This window comes from Oryzias latipes, chromosome 20, assembly GCF_053564925.1.
Source record: "Oryzias latipes strain Hd-rR chromosome 20, Olatipes_Hd-rR_3.1".
Lineage (NCBI taxonomy): Eukaryota > Metazoa > Chordata > Actinopteri > Beloniformes > Adrianichthyidae > Oryzias > Oryzias latipes.
This window is the reverse complement of record NC_136256.1, coordinates 28885222-28903432: the sequence shown is the minus strand read 5'-3', so window position 1 is coordinate 28903432 and position 18211 is coordinate 28885222. Positions and strand designations below refer to the sequence as shown.

At 38.4% G+C, this 18211-nt stretch overlaps 1 long non-coding RNA gene across 1 annotated transcript in view; it reads left to right on the top strand.

Annotated features, from left to right (window-relative positions):
• The first annotated feature begins 9454 nt into the window (after window positions 1-9454).
• The window catches only part of LOC110017287 (uncharacterized), a 115713-nt gene continuing 106956 nt past the window's right edge, over window positions 9455-18211 (top strand). The window contains exons 1-2 of the long non-coding RNA XR_002292649.3: window positions 9455-10827; window positions 13077-13125. This is a non-coding gene — a long non-coding RNA (uncharacterized LOC110017287). The remainder of the gene's footprint in view (window positions 10828-13076; window positions 13126-18211) is intronic.

Sequence of the window (18211 nt, the reverse complement as noted above, 5' to 3'; positions counted from 1 at the left end):
AGAGGTTGGCAATGAATCCAAGTGGCCGGGGGAGATAAGGCAGCCTCTGGGACATTACAGATGCAGGCATTAGCCGAGCGGAGATTTGACGGAGAGCAGGGCAAGCTGAAGCCTTTGATAATGCTGCTGATGTTTACTGCCACCACTCAAGAATTGGGCATCTGCTCCGCGCTTGAGAGGCTTCCGACTTGTACGGACTTGTAGAAACACAAATGCTGCAGAGGCACAGAGAGGCCAGATATTTTGATCAGCCGTATTCTTCACTTCGCTGCTCCTCTCATGGGAACCAGGAGCCCAAACAAAATGCTAAAAAGGCTTCATATAAAACCAAATAACTCAATTTTGAAATGTTTATATTATGTGTGATAAGGATTTTTAATCCAAACACCATTTAGTGTTCATACACAACATTTCTGCGAGGCTCATTGAGGAGCTGCCCCCCCATGTCATTTTTTATTCCATCTTACTGACACACAGGCAATTCCCGCTGGATTGCCAACATGCCACAATTTCAGCTCCCCGCTTATCTGACAGTTCCAGTGCCTGTCCCATCATGAATCTAACATTTACTGTACCGCGGTTCTCCCCCTTTGCTGCCTTCAAGCGCCGCTGCCATTTACTATACCAGCCAAGTCTGCAATGCAAAGGGACAACCCAGACCACGAGGGGAGGGAGACGCCTGACAAAGTGGCTGTCACTCCACAGTGTTGTTTCTCAGGCGAGTAATTTCACGGCTGGAATAATCATTAAATGTTTCAAAGAAAATACGATAACCCCGTGTTATTCAATGTACGGGAGGCCTTCGTTAATTAAAAAGCTCACGGTCAACCAGTTGAACCTAATTCACCGACAGATTCTTTTTCTGAACGAACTCCGTGTCATGAGAAATTCAGAAATGGTAAATGTTCAGATTATTAAACTTTTATTATTATTATTGTTGTTTTTTGTGGAAGATATTTGGACTGACAACAGCAAAAAAAAGCCCTCTACTCTTTAGATAATTTAAGGGTTAAACACAAATTCTTCCTCAACCAGGAAAAAGCTGGGTGATCAATTATTATGGAAAGGGGAAAAAAAAACTAATTATGTGACCTTTTTTATAGTTTACTGATTGAAAATAAATCAGGGAAACACAATTACACACTTAGTGCCAACCTGAACCTCTAATTCATTTCTCAGGCTGGCCACTGGCTCCCCAAATTAAATACAGTGATTCTCTTGGTCTCAACCTCTATTCTTCATGGTTTCAAGGTTTCATTTAATATGCTTCATCCACAAATTAACAGGATGTAATTTGAAATATGGAAAAAGGCAAATGATGCAGGGTCACATTTGGTGTGCGATGAAATACTGTCCGATTCATTTTAGGGTCTCTTGACTAATCATGCACAGTCAAGTGGTCCCTGAACGAGAACCAAACGGAGGAAGATCCATCTCTAAACCTCAGATTTATTTCTAAAACATAGTTCAAAAACACATTAGGGGGTGATGTCGTCAAAACTTTCTTTAAAAAGAAACTTTTTTAGCGTTGGCAAAAGGGAATAGGACTCCATCACGTATGTTATGGCGTGCATGCACCTTGGTCTGAGAAAAAGATAATTTTACTAAAAAGGAACACATTTTTGTTTAAATGAATGATAACTGCCTCTCTATTTCTAATGACAGTAGAATATTATTTTGTTCTGATTTTTATTGCATAATCTTGAGATTTTTGTGAAGCAACAGTGTTAAAATAAAGTGTTGTTTCTGTCCGTGTGCCTCCTCTTCATCGATTCTTCTGTGTCGGTCTGCATATTCTTCCTGCTCCTCGGGATCGCCTCCTTTTTCGCTTCTTTCACACAAAAGGATTTAAAGAGTGTCTGTAGTCATAACTCTTACATGAAGGAATTTGGAAAAAAGTGTGTTTTGGTGGTTGGCCATAACTTGACCCGACGCCCCTTTGGCCTCCAACTTAACGCTCAGATTGCTGAACATGTTGAGCATTGAGCCGTATCTCACTGGTCTACACTACTGCTGATTACATTTGATACAGATTTTTTCTGAAAGTAGCAGCAGTTTCTTCCATGTTTAATCAAATGTGAACATTTTCAGTAAATTAATCAGACAACTGTATCAAAGTGGGTGGTCTTCAATTGCTTTGCTTCTGTGAGTCAAAATTTAAAAAAAAAAAAGTATCTGTGACAAACTTTCTCTAATTATCCACAAATCATGTGAATCCCTGAAAATGCATCGCACAAATGTTGCACAAAGATTTTCTCATACACCAGTAAGACTCTTCTTACTTCCAGATCTTTCTCAGCTCAGATAAGGCGTTAGAATTTCAAAATGACATCCCGGCTTTTCTTATAAGTTTAAGTATTTATAGCCATAATTCATCAATAATAATAAAATATCAAACTTTTTTTTTCTTGCATCATTGATTCTTTGGGATCTTGTCCTGTCCTGCTAGAACAACCTGGTGGACAGATGTTACCGGGCTGCAGACCGGGACCGACTGTGAAATGACGGTCTGCATTTTTTTTCTACATTTCTTTTTTAGCTTCCACAATTTACAGTTATGGGTGAAGAAAAAAACATGAAATCCAGAGAACCAACAAAGTTTAGAGCAGATGTTTTACAGAGGATAAGTGAGATAAACCTTTTCCTCAAAAGTTACTAGACACTGGGGGCAAACCAAAGCGGATGCTCACTTCAGCCTTGGACAGCCTGGTCAGTCATAGTATTGCCTGAAATGAAAACGGTCTGTGGCCTAAAAAAGGTTGGAGGCCCCTGGCTTGGAACACAGGAGGTGTTTATTTGCATAAACTCCGTCAGTCTTTTCTTGCATCACTGCTGCATTTGCCAGGTGCCTAAAGTCAGACGTGACAGAAAGATTTGTGGTTGTTTTGAAGGTGCTGATGACAATATTACAATGAAACACAGTGGGTTGATTGTTGACATGACCAAAACTCACTTTTGTGTGAAAAACAAAACAGTGTGTCTCTGACAAAATCTCCTCCTTTCTTGAACCTAAATTCAGGCTGTGAAGATGCTGAATTTTTTATTTTTTTTCCTTTACAAATTCATTCACGGTTTGAGTATTTGTTTTTTTATTAATAGCTAAGAAAAAAGTTCTAAAAACAAAAACTATTAAAATCTATTTTGTGGATTTATTAACTGATGTGATTCAATATTTACACGTGTTGCAAGTGTTTGTAATGTGATCACAGAGCTCTTAATTAGATTTAAGTAGTTTAGTTATGACTGTATTTGTAATTAAGCTGTTAAATATTTTTTCTTCCAGACCATTTATCTCAGAGTGAGACATTCAAGGTCTGATATTATTGATGACAACACTTTATGTATGTGGAGTGGGTCATTTTAAGTTTTGCAGTTTCTGCATGAGAAATCAGACGTTTTGTGCACATTTCTAGCTGTGGTTGGATAAATGCACTTTTCTGTTTTTGTTCATCAATTTGTCTATGGAACAAAAAAATAAAGAAACAATTACTAAAGATATTGTGCCGTATGGTTGATAAATATTTACCTGGATGCCTGGGAACTCTCAAGAAAGCTTTATTTATCCGCTGACTTATGCATGAAGCATTTTGTCGCCCTTTTCTGGGCTCCATGTGTTTGAATTATTTTAAATCATGTCACAATTCAAAGCATTTTTTTTTAAAGTGCAATGTTTGAAGACTACCCAAAGGGATGAAAGGTGTTTTTGTGCTCATGAGGTCTGGCTTTGCTATTACCATCAGAGACTACTGACAATGACGGCTCTCTTTCAAACAATTAGCAAACAAACCCAGCAGGAAATAATCAGGCAGACCTTTTCTGCTCATCACAATAATTACAATCTCTGTCCAACACTGGCGACTGATCAACAATACCGTCATTTTACTGTACCAAAAGTGAAATCAGGTAACACAAGAGAAAATCAAAAGTTTTTCTGGTCTTTTTATTTTTCCTGCTTCATCTAATTAGTGTGGCTCTCCAAAAGCTCAGCAGTGCTGCCACCTTTTCTCTCCATTTTCATGAATTGTCATCACAAACCAAAATCAAAGCTGGCTTCCCAATCTGAAAACAACAAATTAAAAAGCATCATCAACCAGGTCATGAGACAATAGTAGATGATACAGTCTGTGGAGAACCTCCTGTTTTTGGCTAAATATCTTTTTGGTTCACAGCTGAAGTTTTCTCTTGAAAAACTGCAGATTCATTTAAAAAAAAAGTTAAATATGAAGACAATAATGTAAAAATGAAATTGTTGGTATCCAATACAGTAACTTTTGTCATTTCTTCAGTGGAGTTTAACAAATTGATTGTGTGTCAATCACACTAGTCTTGTAAGAGTCTGATCCCCAAAGTGCTGCTAAAAGCTGCTTACACAACCTCCAACCCTCTGTAGTTTGCTGTGGACCACTTTTACTTTCTCTTCTTTCCTGTCCCTCTTAATGCACTGAAAGGCTTTGGCCCGTCGCTCTCCGTCATCTCTTGACATATTTCTATTGAAAAACGAACCAATTCACTAGTTTAGATAGAAAGTTAAAGAATAATTGTGGTTCTTTCCTAAATTAAGTGATCCTAGCCTTGTGAGTTTGCAAATGAAAACATGTTGGAAGTCAGAATTCTGATGATTAAAGAAGGCATTCGCCATTACAACAGAACGCTGCCTTTGCTATTGCTCACTCTCATCTGCCTTTATGGGTGGATCTTCAAGCAAAAAAATGGTCAAACCTGCACAGACTGGTGACTCTCACAAAACATTCCCATTGTAAACACTTCGGTGAACTCATCGGGAGAAAATGTTTAGAGTACAGAGTTACAGCACAATTTTCTCACAAGCGTGCTGCAGTCGTAGTGAACGCTTGTACAATACGTGAGGGTGAGTAAGGGTGAGGTAGGTGGGGGGACGCAGGCGGGTCACACAGATTTTTGCTTTTTTCAATTGTCCGAATCCTGCAGACCGAACAAGGAGCCCGTTAGAGATGTCCACGTGATACGTGCACGCTCCTCGCTGCAGTCTGACTGTTAGAAAACATGTTGCTGTTAATTATATTAACCTTCGGGCCCACCTTCTGGTTTCCTTGGTGTTTTTGCTGGGCTCACTGGTTATCTTCCGGTCAGCCGGTCGCATCAGTAATCCTGCACTCTGGTCTCCAACTGTTTTACGTCAACACTGACAATAGTGATTAAAGTCACATAGGTACAGTAAACCCTCGTTTTTCGCAGGGGTTACTTCCAGAAAGAACCCGTGATAGGCAAAATCCGTGAAGTAGAAACCTCTATTATTTTTTTTACAATTATTAAACAATTAAATACTCTATTATACATTGAAAAGAAAGAACAAAACATTTTACAGGCTCAAGCATTTGTTTCACAAATCAAAGTACTTTAGAAACGTTTTTTTCAACAAATTACTTCTGTACTGTACTGACAAAGAATAATTTTAATCATCAATGTGAACAGAAGGCTTCAAATTGCAGAGATTAGCCCCGCCCACCGCGACCCGAGTAATTGGATTAAACGGGAGAAAATGTAAAATGATAATGAAAAAATACAAAGTACAGTGGGACAAATAGTGACTCAGGTGTATTTCACTGCTCTTCAGACTGAGCCGCTGCATCCTGACTCCGCTCTGCAGTGTTTTCTTCTTTTGAAGCCCGCGGTGCAGCTGTGTTTGTTCAGGAGAAGAACATGGTGAGAGGCAGTTGTTGTTGCTCTTTTTCTATGGGTTTTAGAGAAACTCGAAATTGCAAGATGATTTTCACGTACTTAATGTAAATTTGGCAAGCTCTTTTACGTACGTTTAGATATTAAACTGCAACGTTATTGACGCACAGATAGAGTAGAAGCAGAGTGACTTTTTATCAGAATGCAGAACATAATGCACGATGCAAATCCGTGAAGTAGCGAAACTGTGAAAAGTAAACCGCGTTATAGCGAGGGATCACTGTAACAGTAAAAACTTCCGTCTACAATTAAGTAGAGGGCTGAAGTGAGCACTCGGGCTCATCCAGCGAATCTACTATTATTTTCCCAAATCCCAGAACCTCAGACTCCTTTTTTTGTCACCATCACTTTGCGGCTCTGAGCCAAGCGGTCCTCTGAAAGCTCCCCTGAGATCCTGTAAACAATTCCAAATCAATTAAAGCCCCTTTGTGCCGGGCTGATCGGGGGTCCTTGTAGGATCCATTCTGCTGTTTGGTGATGGAATAGATTTAGTTATGACCACTTTTCCCTGTGGAGATTTTTTCTTCTTCCTATCTCTTTTCAATTGCACAACTAAGCTGGTAGTTTTGCATGGAATAATTAATGCCAGTGTCAGCCTTTTTAATTGCAGCGCTAATTTGGCGTTTGCTAAAGGAGATTGCTCCGAGGTGGAGGCAAAGCGTTTGAGCAGAGTCAGAGTTTCTTTTTTCGTCAAGAGGATACGGATATTTTAAAAACTGTAGTTAAAACCCTGTTAGATTTCTTTCTCAAGTCTGTCTGTCACAGTCATTTTTTATTGGGGGAGGGTCAATACAATCTGTTGTCACTCTCCACGTTCTGTACCCGCTTTGAAGTCACCGTTTTTTCTTTCACCTCGAATGCCTTATAGTGTGAAAGAAAGTTGACCATTTTAAAATCAGCTGTATGTGTCGGATCTGCGTCTGTCCTTCCTGCACACCTGAACGGGGGATTTTCAGATTAAAAGCAGCCTTTTAACAAAGTTGAGTTCTGGCATAAAAATATGGGCAGCAGTTCTGGACCACATTGTTTTCAGAGTTCTTTGTTTCTGCACCTTTGTACTTAGATTTGACCCCCACCACACACGCAAAAACTCACCGGTGAAATTGAATTTTGGGTTTAGGTGTAGAGTATGACCACCCTAAAAAACTAATGATATCACAGCAGGATAAGCCGTAAAAAAAGAGTGAGAGTGAGAGATTTTCCTAATGAATTTAATTAATTCACTAAATTACATTCACACACCGCCAGATTAAGTCTAAAACCACGACAAAAGTTTCTTGGCTCCAGCTGGCTGAAATGATGTGACACAAAATAAGAATATTTTAGGAATATGGGCGTGGTTAACAGAAAAACCTGTTGCTAAGGAAATCCCAAAGTTTATTTTTGCAGATTCCTGTAAAATGTACACAGATCTGTTCGTCATCCCTAGGCTATCAAAACATAAAATGGTTGCTATGGAGATAAAAGTAACACAAAAGCCACCATTTATTAATAGAAAAAAGCATCTCCATCATGAATTTATTACATACAGCTCTGCAGGGTGGCAGGGGCAGAGGGGGAGAGTGAGGGGCAAGTAGCGGCACAGCCAGTGGGGGCGGGTCAGGAAGGGGCCACAAGGGCAGGTATAGTGCTATTTAATTTTAGAATTGTATTTGGTTTCAGAAGCATTTTCACTGAGATCACTGGAAATAATTTTTCATTTTATTGATTCTTGTTTCCTCTGGAGCAGCCGAATCCCATATTTTTTTACCAGCTGATAAACATGTAAAATGGAATGTACGTGTGGCGGGAAGCCTATTTAATGTGAGACTACCTGTAGGCCAACATGACTTTTTTCTGTACCACTCATTCCTTTTCAGAAGCATCTTGCCTCTGGCTCTGTTTGCCTGTAGCTGTTTTGCCCTTTGGGAAACATTTTCTCCAGTGACTGTTGCCAATCTCATACCTTACCTTCGAAAGGTCGGTGCCAATTCTTTGCTTGCAGTCAAAAATGTGCACAGCCCTTTTTCTTGCATCCAGCTCACCTAATTATCCTGGTGCTACGAGGCATGTTAGAATATATTCTCTTTTCTCCTGCCAAGCCCATTTCCAGTCTGTGCACTTTAATTGGTCTTCATTATAAAGCTATATGAGGAAAACAAGGCCCAGGTAAAGACGGGCCTCTTTTTTGTTTGTTTGTACGCCTCATCCTGAAATTCTGGATGGTGTTTGTTGGAACGACTGCATGTAAAGCACATGTTTTCATGAATGCACCTCATTCCCACACACTCAGGAAAAGCTGAATACAACAGTTCCAAAGATGGTGGTGGTGTGGGCATAAAGGAGGAATGCAGCAGTAGCTCTTTTTAAGATAACTCACTGACCTCCTATCTGATAACTGTTTGAGCTGGGACTGATTCATCTGTCTGAGCTGAAAACCACCTTTTAGACGGACGTTCGTTCTCCTGCTTTTGCAGCAGCCGCTGTGTGAACACAACTCACACGCTAGCTTATAGCAAGCCTGGCAGCTGCTGTGTGGTTTTGTTCGGGGCAGTTTTTAAATCCCCTTTAGAGAAGAACTGAAGCAAAAAGATGAATTGTGTTTGTGCACAAAAACCTCCCTGCCTTGAATATGTGCACGTGTTTGTCACAATGACAGACCTGAAGCAACTTTTGGCACTTCTTTTGTTTTTTGTTGGTTTTCCATCCCCTCCCTCATTTTACCCCCTTTTCCCTCTGTTACCCCTGGTTTCCCTCCTGTCCCCGCCTAAACATCCCCCTCACCTACCCTCTCCCTTAAACTTAAATAGAGAATCCAAAAATTCAAAACAAGTTAAGGTTCAAACACTAATTATATCTGAGAGTCCAAAAATCACAACAAAAAAAATCCCAAAACCCCTTTGGTACCAATGAAATCCGTCCAACAGCAGAGACTCTCACCTGTTTGCTCAGCTGCTGGACCAAACCAGTTCGGACACAACAACTCGTATTTCGTCGGTTTGAAACTTTTCAGTGACGGTTGCAGGATGGATCCCTTTGTTTGTGTGTGAACGTAATTTTAGTTTTATTGTATCCCCTTTAAAATTCTGAGGATAGTTTTCCAGGAGGCTGATCCACTGCTTTTGTTTGTGAGGATGGACGACTCTTTGAAAGGTGTAAGATGGTTGAAGGTTCATCGTGTTTTCATTCATGAGAGTGCAAACTAACCCGGTTAAAATATAACGATGAGGGCAGAAGTTCAACTTACATCATCTCAAGTAAAGCCATCGTAGTATTTTCCACAGCTGTGAATTATGATCAACTAATGATGAAACACAGACAAACAATAAATCAGTTCTGTCCATTACTAGTTTAAATATAAAGCAGAATTGTGTTTTTAGATTATTTATATTTAGCTTTTTGCCTTACTGTTGTGCTGAAGTAACTGACTTAGAAAAAAAAAAAAGAATTTCCACCTTCAGCAACGAGTACATGCACTCTATTTTATTTCACAACTTAATTTTGACCTGAATGTCAAACCTGCCATTAAAACAAAGCTTTTCATAGAAAAGCTGGCCTTTAATTATATGTTTGCATTAATTTTCTATAAAAGACGTCAGGAAAAGCAGTGAAATAAAAAATGTTGGTCTCGTTTCAGAGGTACAGCAGAGACTCCTTTACAAACATGAAGTAGAGGCGTTTTACTCCATAAAATACAGCGTCTCATTAAAACCCAGCAAACATTTTATCATTTAACCTGGCAGAAGTACAAAGGCGACCCAAAAGCTCCTGCTGAAAGCATGGTGTTTGCTGGAGGAGGGCCGGAAAGCCCTGCTCTCCCTGCCACTGCTGAACAGCTTGGCATGAAGATGGCAGAGACGGGAACACGGATGTGCAGATGGAGCACGGATCTTTGACTGTTGGAAGAAAGCTGCCAGAAAGTCAGAACAATCTCTAATCTTTTCATCAAAATCAAATTAAAAAGGTCTTGACTCCTCCTGAAAGTGAACTGCTACTACAGCGGATGGGATTCAATCATTCACTTTTACACTGATGCTTGTTTACCTCCACATTAATGACGCCAAAAATATCAGAAGCACAGTTTTCATGTGGAGGGAGGACTTGTGTAGTGACTCAGGGTCGTTTTGTTCAGAATATTCTGACATAAAAATAGATTTGCAATAACAGCATGTGCTTGAAGAGGCAGAGGAATCAATCTTAGATTGTTTCTTCTTAATCAGCTGATGCACAGATCTGTATTCTTAAATCTGAAAGGATTCCACTCACTGGCACTAAAACATGTTTTACAACAAATGTGGTAAAATCATCATCCAAAGTGCTTCAATTGAAAAAGGTTAATCCTGCAGCTATTTAGACACTCTTATCTGAGATAAAAAGCAGTGATGAAGTTGGAGAGTGTTTCTGCATTACTAGGAATATTTCCAGAACCACAAAGTGATTCATCAGGATTTCACAATTTTGGTTGAATTTCCACAATTTCAAGCAATTCCACATATTTCTTTCAGTAACTTTGAAGAATAATTCTGACTCTGGCAAATCACTTTCATTAGGAACAATTTCCACCATCAATCGGTCGCCATCGATTAGGTGCATTAGAGGCTCAAACATAAACATCATGGAATCCAAGATGGCTGCACTGGCATGTCACTGCTCAGAGGCCCCGGCTCAATCCAACCAGAATCCCGGGGAGTTGATGCCATCCATCTGGAATATTTTATTGCTTTTGTTCAAGCAAACATTTGTGAATTTCCTAGTAGGTTATCAACAAAGTAAAGTGGGATATTGGGATCTTTACTGAAAGAGCACCAAGGCCCATCAAAGCCTAGTGAGCACATTGTGAGTAAACCTGGGAAAAACATCAAATCTACCTGGATACTTTATCTACCTGGACATTATTTCTGCAAAAGACAATGGTAGCAAAAAAAAAACCTGGAAGAGGTTAAAACATCTCTGAATGTTTTCTGAAATTACCAAAGTTACAAAACCTCAAGAGCACCATGAGCGAAAGAAAGAAGTAAACGAGAGAAGCTGTTTTCACCGACTAAACGAGGACTGAGGAGTCATCATTCGGAACAAAGAGCTCATCATTGGATTAAAGACGAAACATCGCAGCTATAAGAACTACAAATGAAGGTAAGAACCCTTTACAAACACTAGAACAAGTTCAACGTGCTCCACACCAAGCAAAGAACACAGAACAAAGCCAGACAGTGTTGTGCAGCCAATGAATGCAAAATTCCACTTCATAATAAGAAAAGCCCTGGAAGAACTGGACCAATAGAAATGATTTTAACATGGACTGGACAACACAGGCATGCTGTTCCCAGAGTTAGTGTCAGGCTTCACTTTCAGTCTGAAGTTGGTCATTTCTGTGTAGAACTCACTAAACAAGCTGCTATTATATGTTTGAGAAGGTTTTACAGTTGCTTTCAAACAAACATAAAAAAAAAGTTTGCTTTAGTGTTGATCAAATCACAGTTTAATCAAACATTTCACTGATTTGTGTACATTTCTTTTGACCCTATAAACTTGAAGAATAACAAACTCTTCAGAATCTGTATGTCCTCCTGATTATCAAGTTTTTGACAAAACAGTTGCAACTTTTGTTTTGCTTTACTTTATTGTGCCACAAGAATCACAAAAAAGCTAGAAGATTCAGGAGAAATATACATACACGTCCATGTATTTATAAATGCATTTTGCAGAATCTCTCTTTATCCTGAGAATCCTCTTTTGGAACGTGATATGTTCACAAAGACGTTCGTCACAAAACGTCATTAGTGGCAGTTTTTGCAACAAGTTTTCAACTAAATGAATCATATTTCTTTTGAAGGACCTGTGAATGATTTTGCTTTTGGAATATTTTTAATGGTAATAAGAAGAAAAACGGTGTTAGTGATTTATTTTATTCCAGCAGCATTTTGAGACGGCAAACAAATCCGCCACTCTTTCTGTATTTTTTCCAAAGCGTTAGTTAAAGTTGAGCCTCATTTGCAAAACAGTTTGTATCTAAGTGAGTAAATTGATTTGGCTCATTAGTTTTAATGCAGAGAAATGCACTTCATTAAGGAGGAATGGAAACATAAGGAAGGCCAAATTCAGCTGTTCTTCATGGACAATATGATCATAAATAATAATTAGAGGGAAACAAATGCAGACTGCAGTGTGGGACGCATGGCAGACTCATCAAACCCTTTGACAGAAGAGTAATAGTACTAGACGCGTGCACGGTCCCCGGACACTTTAACAAGTTCTTCTATTTCCTAATGCAGGTAGTTGTTGGAAAAATGTGGTTCTGTCCCACAAATGTTCTCTTTCAGGTCTGAAAGAACTTGAAACAGTTGGAAGAAGAAATGAAATGAGCAAAGTCTGGGTTTTGCAGGCTTACCAGAGAGGATTAGATATTCTAGCGGTTGACTCACACTCAAGGAGTGGAGGCATTTGTGTCTCACAGAAAATAATTATAGTGGCTCATTTTTAGAGTCAGAAATTAGGATGGGCAGCAACATTAATAGTAAATCCAAATATATACAATAGAGGATACATTTTCCACCTTCAAAAGCATCTGAAACCTCAAATGTATTATCGACCGAAGGAAGCCTGTATTAAATATGTTTTACAGCGTGTCATCCCACTTCAGTTTCTTATTAGTTATACTACATTTCTTTGGGCTGCCTACCCTCCATGGCAGTTCATTGAGATGAACCAGAAAATAAGATCCTTTTGCAGCAGAGCACAGACAGAAAACAATGTTCAGGTTGCTGCCAAATCAGCCTTTTGCCTTTCCTTTGTTGCTCTCATTACAGAGGTGACTGTTCTGTAATGAGAAAATAATGGACAGAAATTCACTGTAATGCACGAGCACTTTATATAGTGTCTGTGCTGTCGCTTTTACATGCATGTTGACTCTTTCTTTTTTCAGAACATGGTAAAAAAAAACACTAAACCTTGCTATAAAAAGCTCAACGACACATTTTATTTATTAGTCCCTTTTGCAGAGACTAAACGTTATAGAACAATAAAAGGCAAACAGAATAAAGGACGGCATACAAAGCAATCATCTGGAGATCAAAGGTGCAGCGTCCAGAAATCTGTGCATTCTTTAAAAATGATGATCGGAGATTTAAAACAGGAAAATCTGCCTTTTAGGATCCACAACACGCATTCCTCTGACTTTAGAAGTCATAACTCTATTCCATGTCACACACTATTATAGACAATTACTCTGCTCTGTTATTGTTTTAATCAACAAATGCCTTTTGTGCTGTGATGATAAAATGCTGAATATTTGTAGAAACAAATCAGTTTTTTTTTTCTTTCTGCAGATGTAATTTTCTGCTCTCTTTCATTACTGTACTTTCATTCTTTCTTTTTGTCACTAGACTTCTGGAGTAATTGCTGTTTGGATCAGAGGAGATGGAACATCAAAAGGTAATTCAGACATTCTCCACACATAAAATGAGAAGTATGCGGCGACCATGAAATAAAACATGAATTAAAACTGTGGAAAATTGGGTGATTGGATTGACCTTCTGGGAGGGCGCTAGACAATTTCTCTGCAGAAGCCTCGCTCACTCAATCATGAGTGGATATATAAGCTTATTTACTGTCCACAGCAGCTTTGCACTCTCTTAGTAATGGTTTACAATTTTGGGATTCCATTTTAATTTTGTTCTGACCTTTTTTTTTTTTTTTTTCTCCAATTTTCTTTATCTACCTGGTTATCGGTTTCATTCATTTTTTGAAAACTAAGATGAACAAATTCATGGAAATTTCTGCACTGGTTGGGATTATGTACAAAGTTGCTATAAATGAAATATTCTGAGAGGACTGTTTCTGGGGGACGAAGCTTCAGATGCATGCGATACTCCTCCATCCATTGGAACTCACAAACGGGTAGAAATGAAGGTGGGAATTGAACCACTGATCAGTCCCAAATGTTTGCAGAATGGCTGTGGTCAGTTCAATTCTCTAAATGTCTTATTCCATTTCAAACAATTGAGGGATCCAACGCAGCACAACCCAACTCTGTCTTTTTTCAATTACTCTAAGCACCTCTATCCTAACATAATGTGTTGGGGCATAACACTCACTCAGGGTGTTAAGAACGCACGGTGATTAATTATAAAGTTGAGGTATAAAAAGGCCGCCTTAAAGCAGCGAGAGATAACACAAAAGCCACATTCTGTCACTTTTGTAATGTATGCCGTTTTCTGTGGCTAGCAGGCATTATCTTACACAAACTGGCTGTCTCCGCCTCAAACCAGGTACCTGCTCTCCAGTGCTAATGTAAAACTCAGTCTGACATTTATTTAAAATCCAATTTAGCTCAGGTGCTGGGGGGATATCAAGTTTGGATGGAGTTTTGTGTCACCTCTCTAATGAAGGAAGCAATGCAAGAAACTTAGAGACTGATGGATACGAGCAGATGTCAGAAAATGATTTGACACATATTCCATCAATTTTCCATGTACCTGCGAGGTAATAAAATGTATGAATAACTCATTTGGTAAACAGAGCGGCTTGTGTACCACCCAGAAATGGTCCTAAACCAGAAGCTAATAACTGCACATGAATTTAGGAACATATCAATTGAACAGAAGAGCATGTTTGACACAAAAAAAATGACCAATTTCATGTTTGACACAATGTTTTCCCCCAAATATGTAAAGAAAGGAGCGGTTTAGGATATAATATGAATAACTCGCTGATTTCATTTGGTCCCAACAAACAGGCGTGTTGAAGGCAAACGTTCCTCTCGCCATAAAGAAACAAGATTATATGATTCTCCTTGTGGAAAATGCCAGAACTTGACAGAAAGGCAAAAAAGTATAAAGGTCTTATCTTGATGACCTGTTTGGACTGATATTGTAAAATATTGGCATTTTAATAAAAATGCCTCCTGACATTTCTGTCATTTTGTAATTCTTTTCTGTCAAAGTGACCTTTTCTTAGCCTCTGCTGTGAGCATTTCCTTGTGCTCACATTATCAAGATGCTTTGGTCTCTCTTGTGCACTTCAGTAGGAAAGAAATGACTTTCCAGATGCTTCAGAACTCTAATAAACTCCATATTTTACTAAATTATTCATAGTGGTAAATACTTAAAAGTATATCAAATAATAGTCAGTAATTAGACTTGTTTAGCATTTTATAGATGAACTGCTTACATTTAAATTAGAGACTATCTGTTTTTCTCATAGTATTCTCCTTTTTTGTTGTTTTTCAGTCATGCATATGAATCCGTTCTCTAATAACTCCTGTCTCTCAAATTAATCGGCAACATGACCTTTCCAGCTGCCATTTGTCATGTGAATAAAACTCAAAACAGATACAAGTGTGAAATATGCCCATGCATCTGCGCGGGAGTTGTTGTCGTTCATCATATTGATATAAATCAAATGTTCAGCTACAGATAAAAACACACTTTCCGTCATTATGGAGACATTCAGGAAGCCGGTATTTGTCACCTGGTGGAGAGAGGCGTCTCTGCAGGACAGATTCCAATCCACCAGCTGCTTGGAAACTAATTTAATTAGTCAAGCCCTTTAAAACATCTTTAAACAAGACATCTGAAAAGCTAATAAGGCGTCAAACAGTGGCTGCATTTCATCCTTGAGGAAATCAGCCATGTCACGCTGGTGACCTTTAGAAAAGGCACTGGCTACAGTCCTATCATTTTGCTGCGATAACTCTTGATCATGCTCACTTCCATGTGACTCCAATAATAACTTCCTGTGAGAAGAAAGGATCTGGTTTTGACGTAATGGCAGAGGACTGCTGTGATCCGTGTGTCCTGATTCATTAGAGAAGCCGATGGGAACCATCTTTAATGCTGTCTTTGTTTCCAAACAGATCCTTGCAGAATTGAATAAAAAAATGTGAATACATTTGATGGAATTTCATCTAGAAATGGCCAAAATGACCATGTCGGTCATTTGCATTTGATTCAATTTGATTGCATAGAGTCATTATTTCCCTTTCTAGCTTACTTTTCTTTTATGACTAACTCAATTGAACTAAACTGTCACTGTTGTGATTTTCTAAACCCCAGAGATAAATCAAAGCTGTCTTGTGTTTTCTATTTTTTTTAATCAAAACTGCTTCAACAACATATCTAAACATCAGAAAATAAAGGGGGGGGGGGGAAGCTAAATTATTGTTCATTTGTTGCAAAAAGAAGCTGGACTAACTCCGCTCAATGAGTCACGCTTTAGTCAACCAGAGAAATAATATATCATATTCCATCATTGCATCAATCCAATCACATTAACTGATAACAAGGGGAGCATGGGAACAGGTGAGTGGGATGAGGCTCAATTTCATCCCGTAAATAAGGCTGAGGTGTCCAGCTGGGGCCTCTGGAAACGGTTACATCAAGACTGACAGCTGCCAGATAGCTAACAAACTAGTTAGAGACAAAGATGACCCCAGATGTCTGAAAAAATAGTTTTCTTCTTTATTTGAGAAATGGAAGCACAGTGGTGTCTCTGACAAGGTCAGAAGTATGTCGCATTCTTGTCTTTTTTTATTTTTAAAGTTGGCATGTTTTTTCCAAGTTTGTTATTTTACTGCTATGCAGGATCATCTCTGCGTACTCGACACTCTTGAGTTGATTGTTCAATTCGTTTTTATTACTAATTATTTGTGTATTTTTAATGACATTTTCTAAGAAAGAAGCAAAATTACTATGGTGTTTTTTTTCCAAATGTAGTTTTTGCCTTTTGACATATTTTTGGTGCCTCAATAAAACACATTTGTTTGCTGTCACTGATCAAACAACAGAGGCAGAATAAAACTCGTAATTGCTGCAGAAAGAAGCCAAGAAGCTGTCTTTCACCAAAACCTTGTGGTCAGAACCGGAAGTGGAAAATAATTGATGCATTTGGAGGTTTTTGTTTCTGCATCTAAAGAACTTCTAGCAAACCTTAAAGGATTCAAATAAATCCAGCATCTCTGGATGTTCTCCTTCTATAACAACCAAAAGAATCTTACAATTACATGTTCTCAGTTGTGAGATTTTTGTCCGATTGGCCTCTGTCACATCTTCCAGAACCGTGGGATTTAAACGTGTCTGAATCAGATTATGATGGAAATGATATATTTCATAAAATAACAGATTGAACGTCTGGTCCATTCTTGACCAGAAGAGGCGGCATCTCTTGGAGCTGAATGAAAGACTTAAGGTGTTCTTGCCTTTAATGGAAAGGCTTTTTAAATGTACTTTATTCAGAAAAGTTTACAGACTGAAATTCTTCAAAAGGAGTTTAATATGGAAATTATGTTCAGAGAATCATAAGATCTCAATGACCACCTTTTTCTTTCTTCTCTTTTTGTTTGCCAGTCATGAGTTTTGTTTTTTTCAATTTAATTTTATTTTTTTATCAACAGAAATGATAATCACATCACATTTAGATGTTTTAAAGTTAGATCTTTACAAAAAATATGCAGATACCCCCAAATCAGATGAGATAGTGGTTGGATTCCTATTGTCAGTTTTAATTTAGTTGCTCTTTTTGTTTTTTGTTTTAAATCAATTTTGTGTTATTAAAAAAAAAATCATCTATAATCCATTACACGTTAACACGTTTAAAGGAAGAATATTAAATCATTATATAGTGGAATAAGAAGAAATGGACTCTGGCATCTTTCATGGGAAAAAAAAGCCTGAAGAAAAGTAAAACTGATACCACGCTAATGGTACATTGGATCTTGACAATTATTCTGTTTTTTGTTGTGTTTTTTGCGTAGTCATTTTTCTTTTTGTATTTTCTGTGTGTAAATAACTACCAGCAATTGTTCTGTTCTGAATCCAGAACCTTTTTGTTACTGTATGTTGTCAGTACTTTCTATAAAAGTCCTGCATGGATTTTCAGAATTTAACGTTTTGATGCTTTGGAAAAATGAAACACAGCAAAAACTGAAAGTATTATAGAAATCTGCCAAATTAAGTGCATTTCAGAAATGTCAAAATTATAACTAGACTTCCTAAAAGGGCACTAACCAGTAATTCATATAATCAAATGTGCTCCTCGACGCTTTTCCAAAAGTTTGTTCCTAAACGTGACCCTAAAGTGTGGGAGGAGCTACGGTCTAAAGCGTTAAGCCTTATCGCTACATGGAAGGATTGACTGTATGTCTGCTTATTTCATTTGCAGTGCAGAAAGAGATCAGGTTTGTTCATTGTGAAGTGTCTTACAGAAGCTTTGGTATTCACGTCTCCATGTCTGGGTTCATGACAGAGATTCTACCAAAACGTTGAGGTTTACCGTCGACGCCAGGAGCTGCGTCTGAGTGACGGACGCTTTCTGCGATCCTTCTGTCTCTCTGTGATCCAGTTTGATGATCTGCTGTCCAGCATTGGTAAATGGTAAATGGCGTATACTTCAATAGCACTTTTCTACCTACAAGGACAAAGCACTTTACAGTCACAGCATTAGTCAGAGGAGGGAAAAAAACTAAGAATAAAATGAGAGGATCCTTTTTAATAATGTCTCAACAAAAATTAGAAAAACGTAA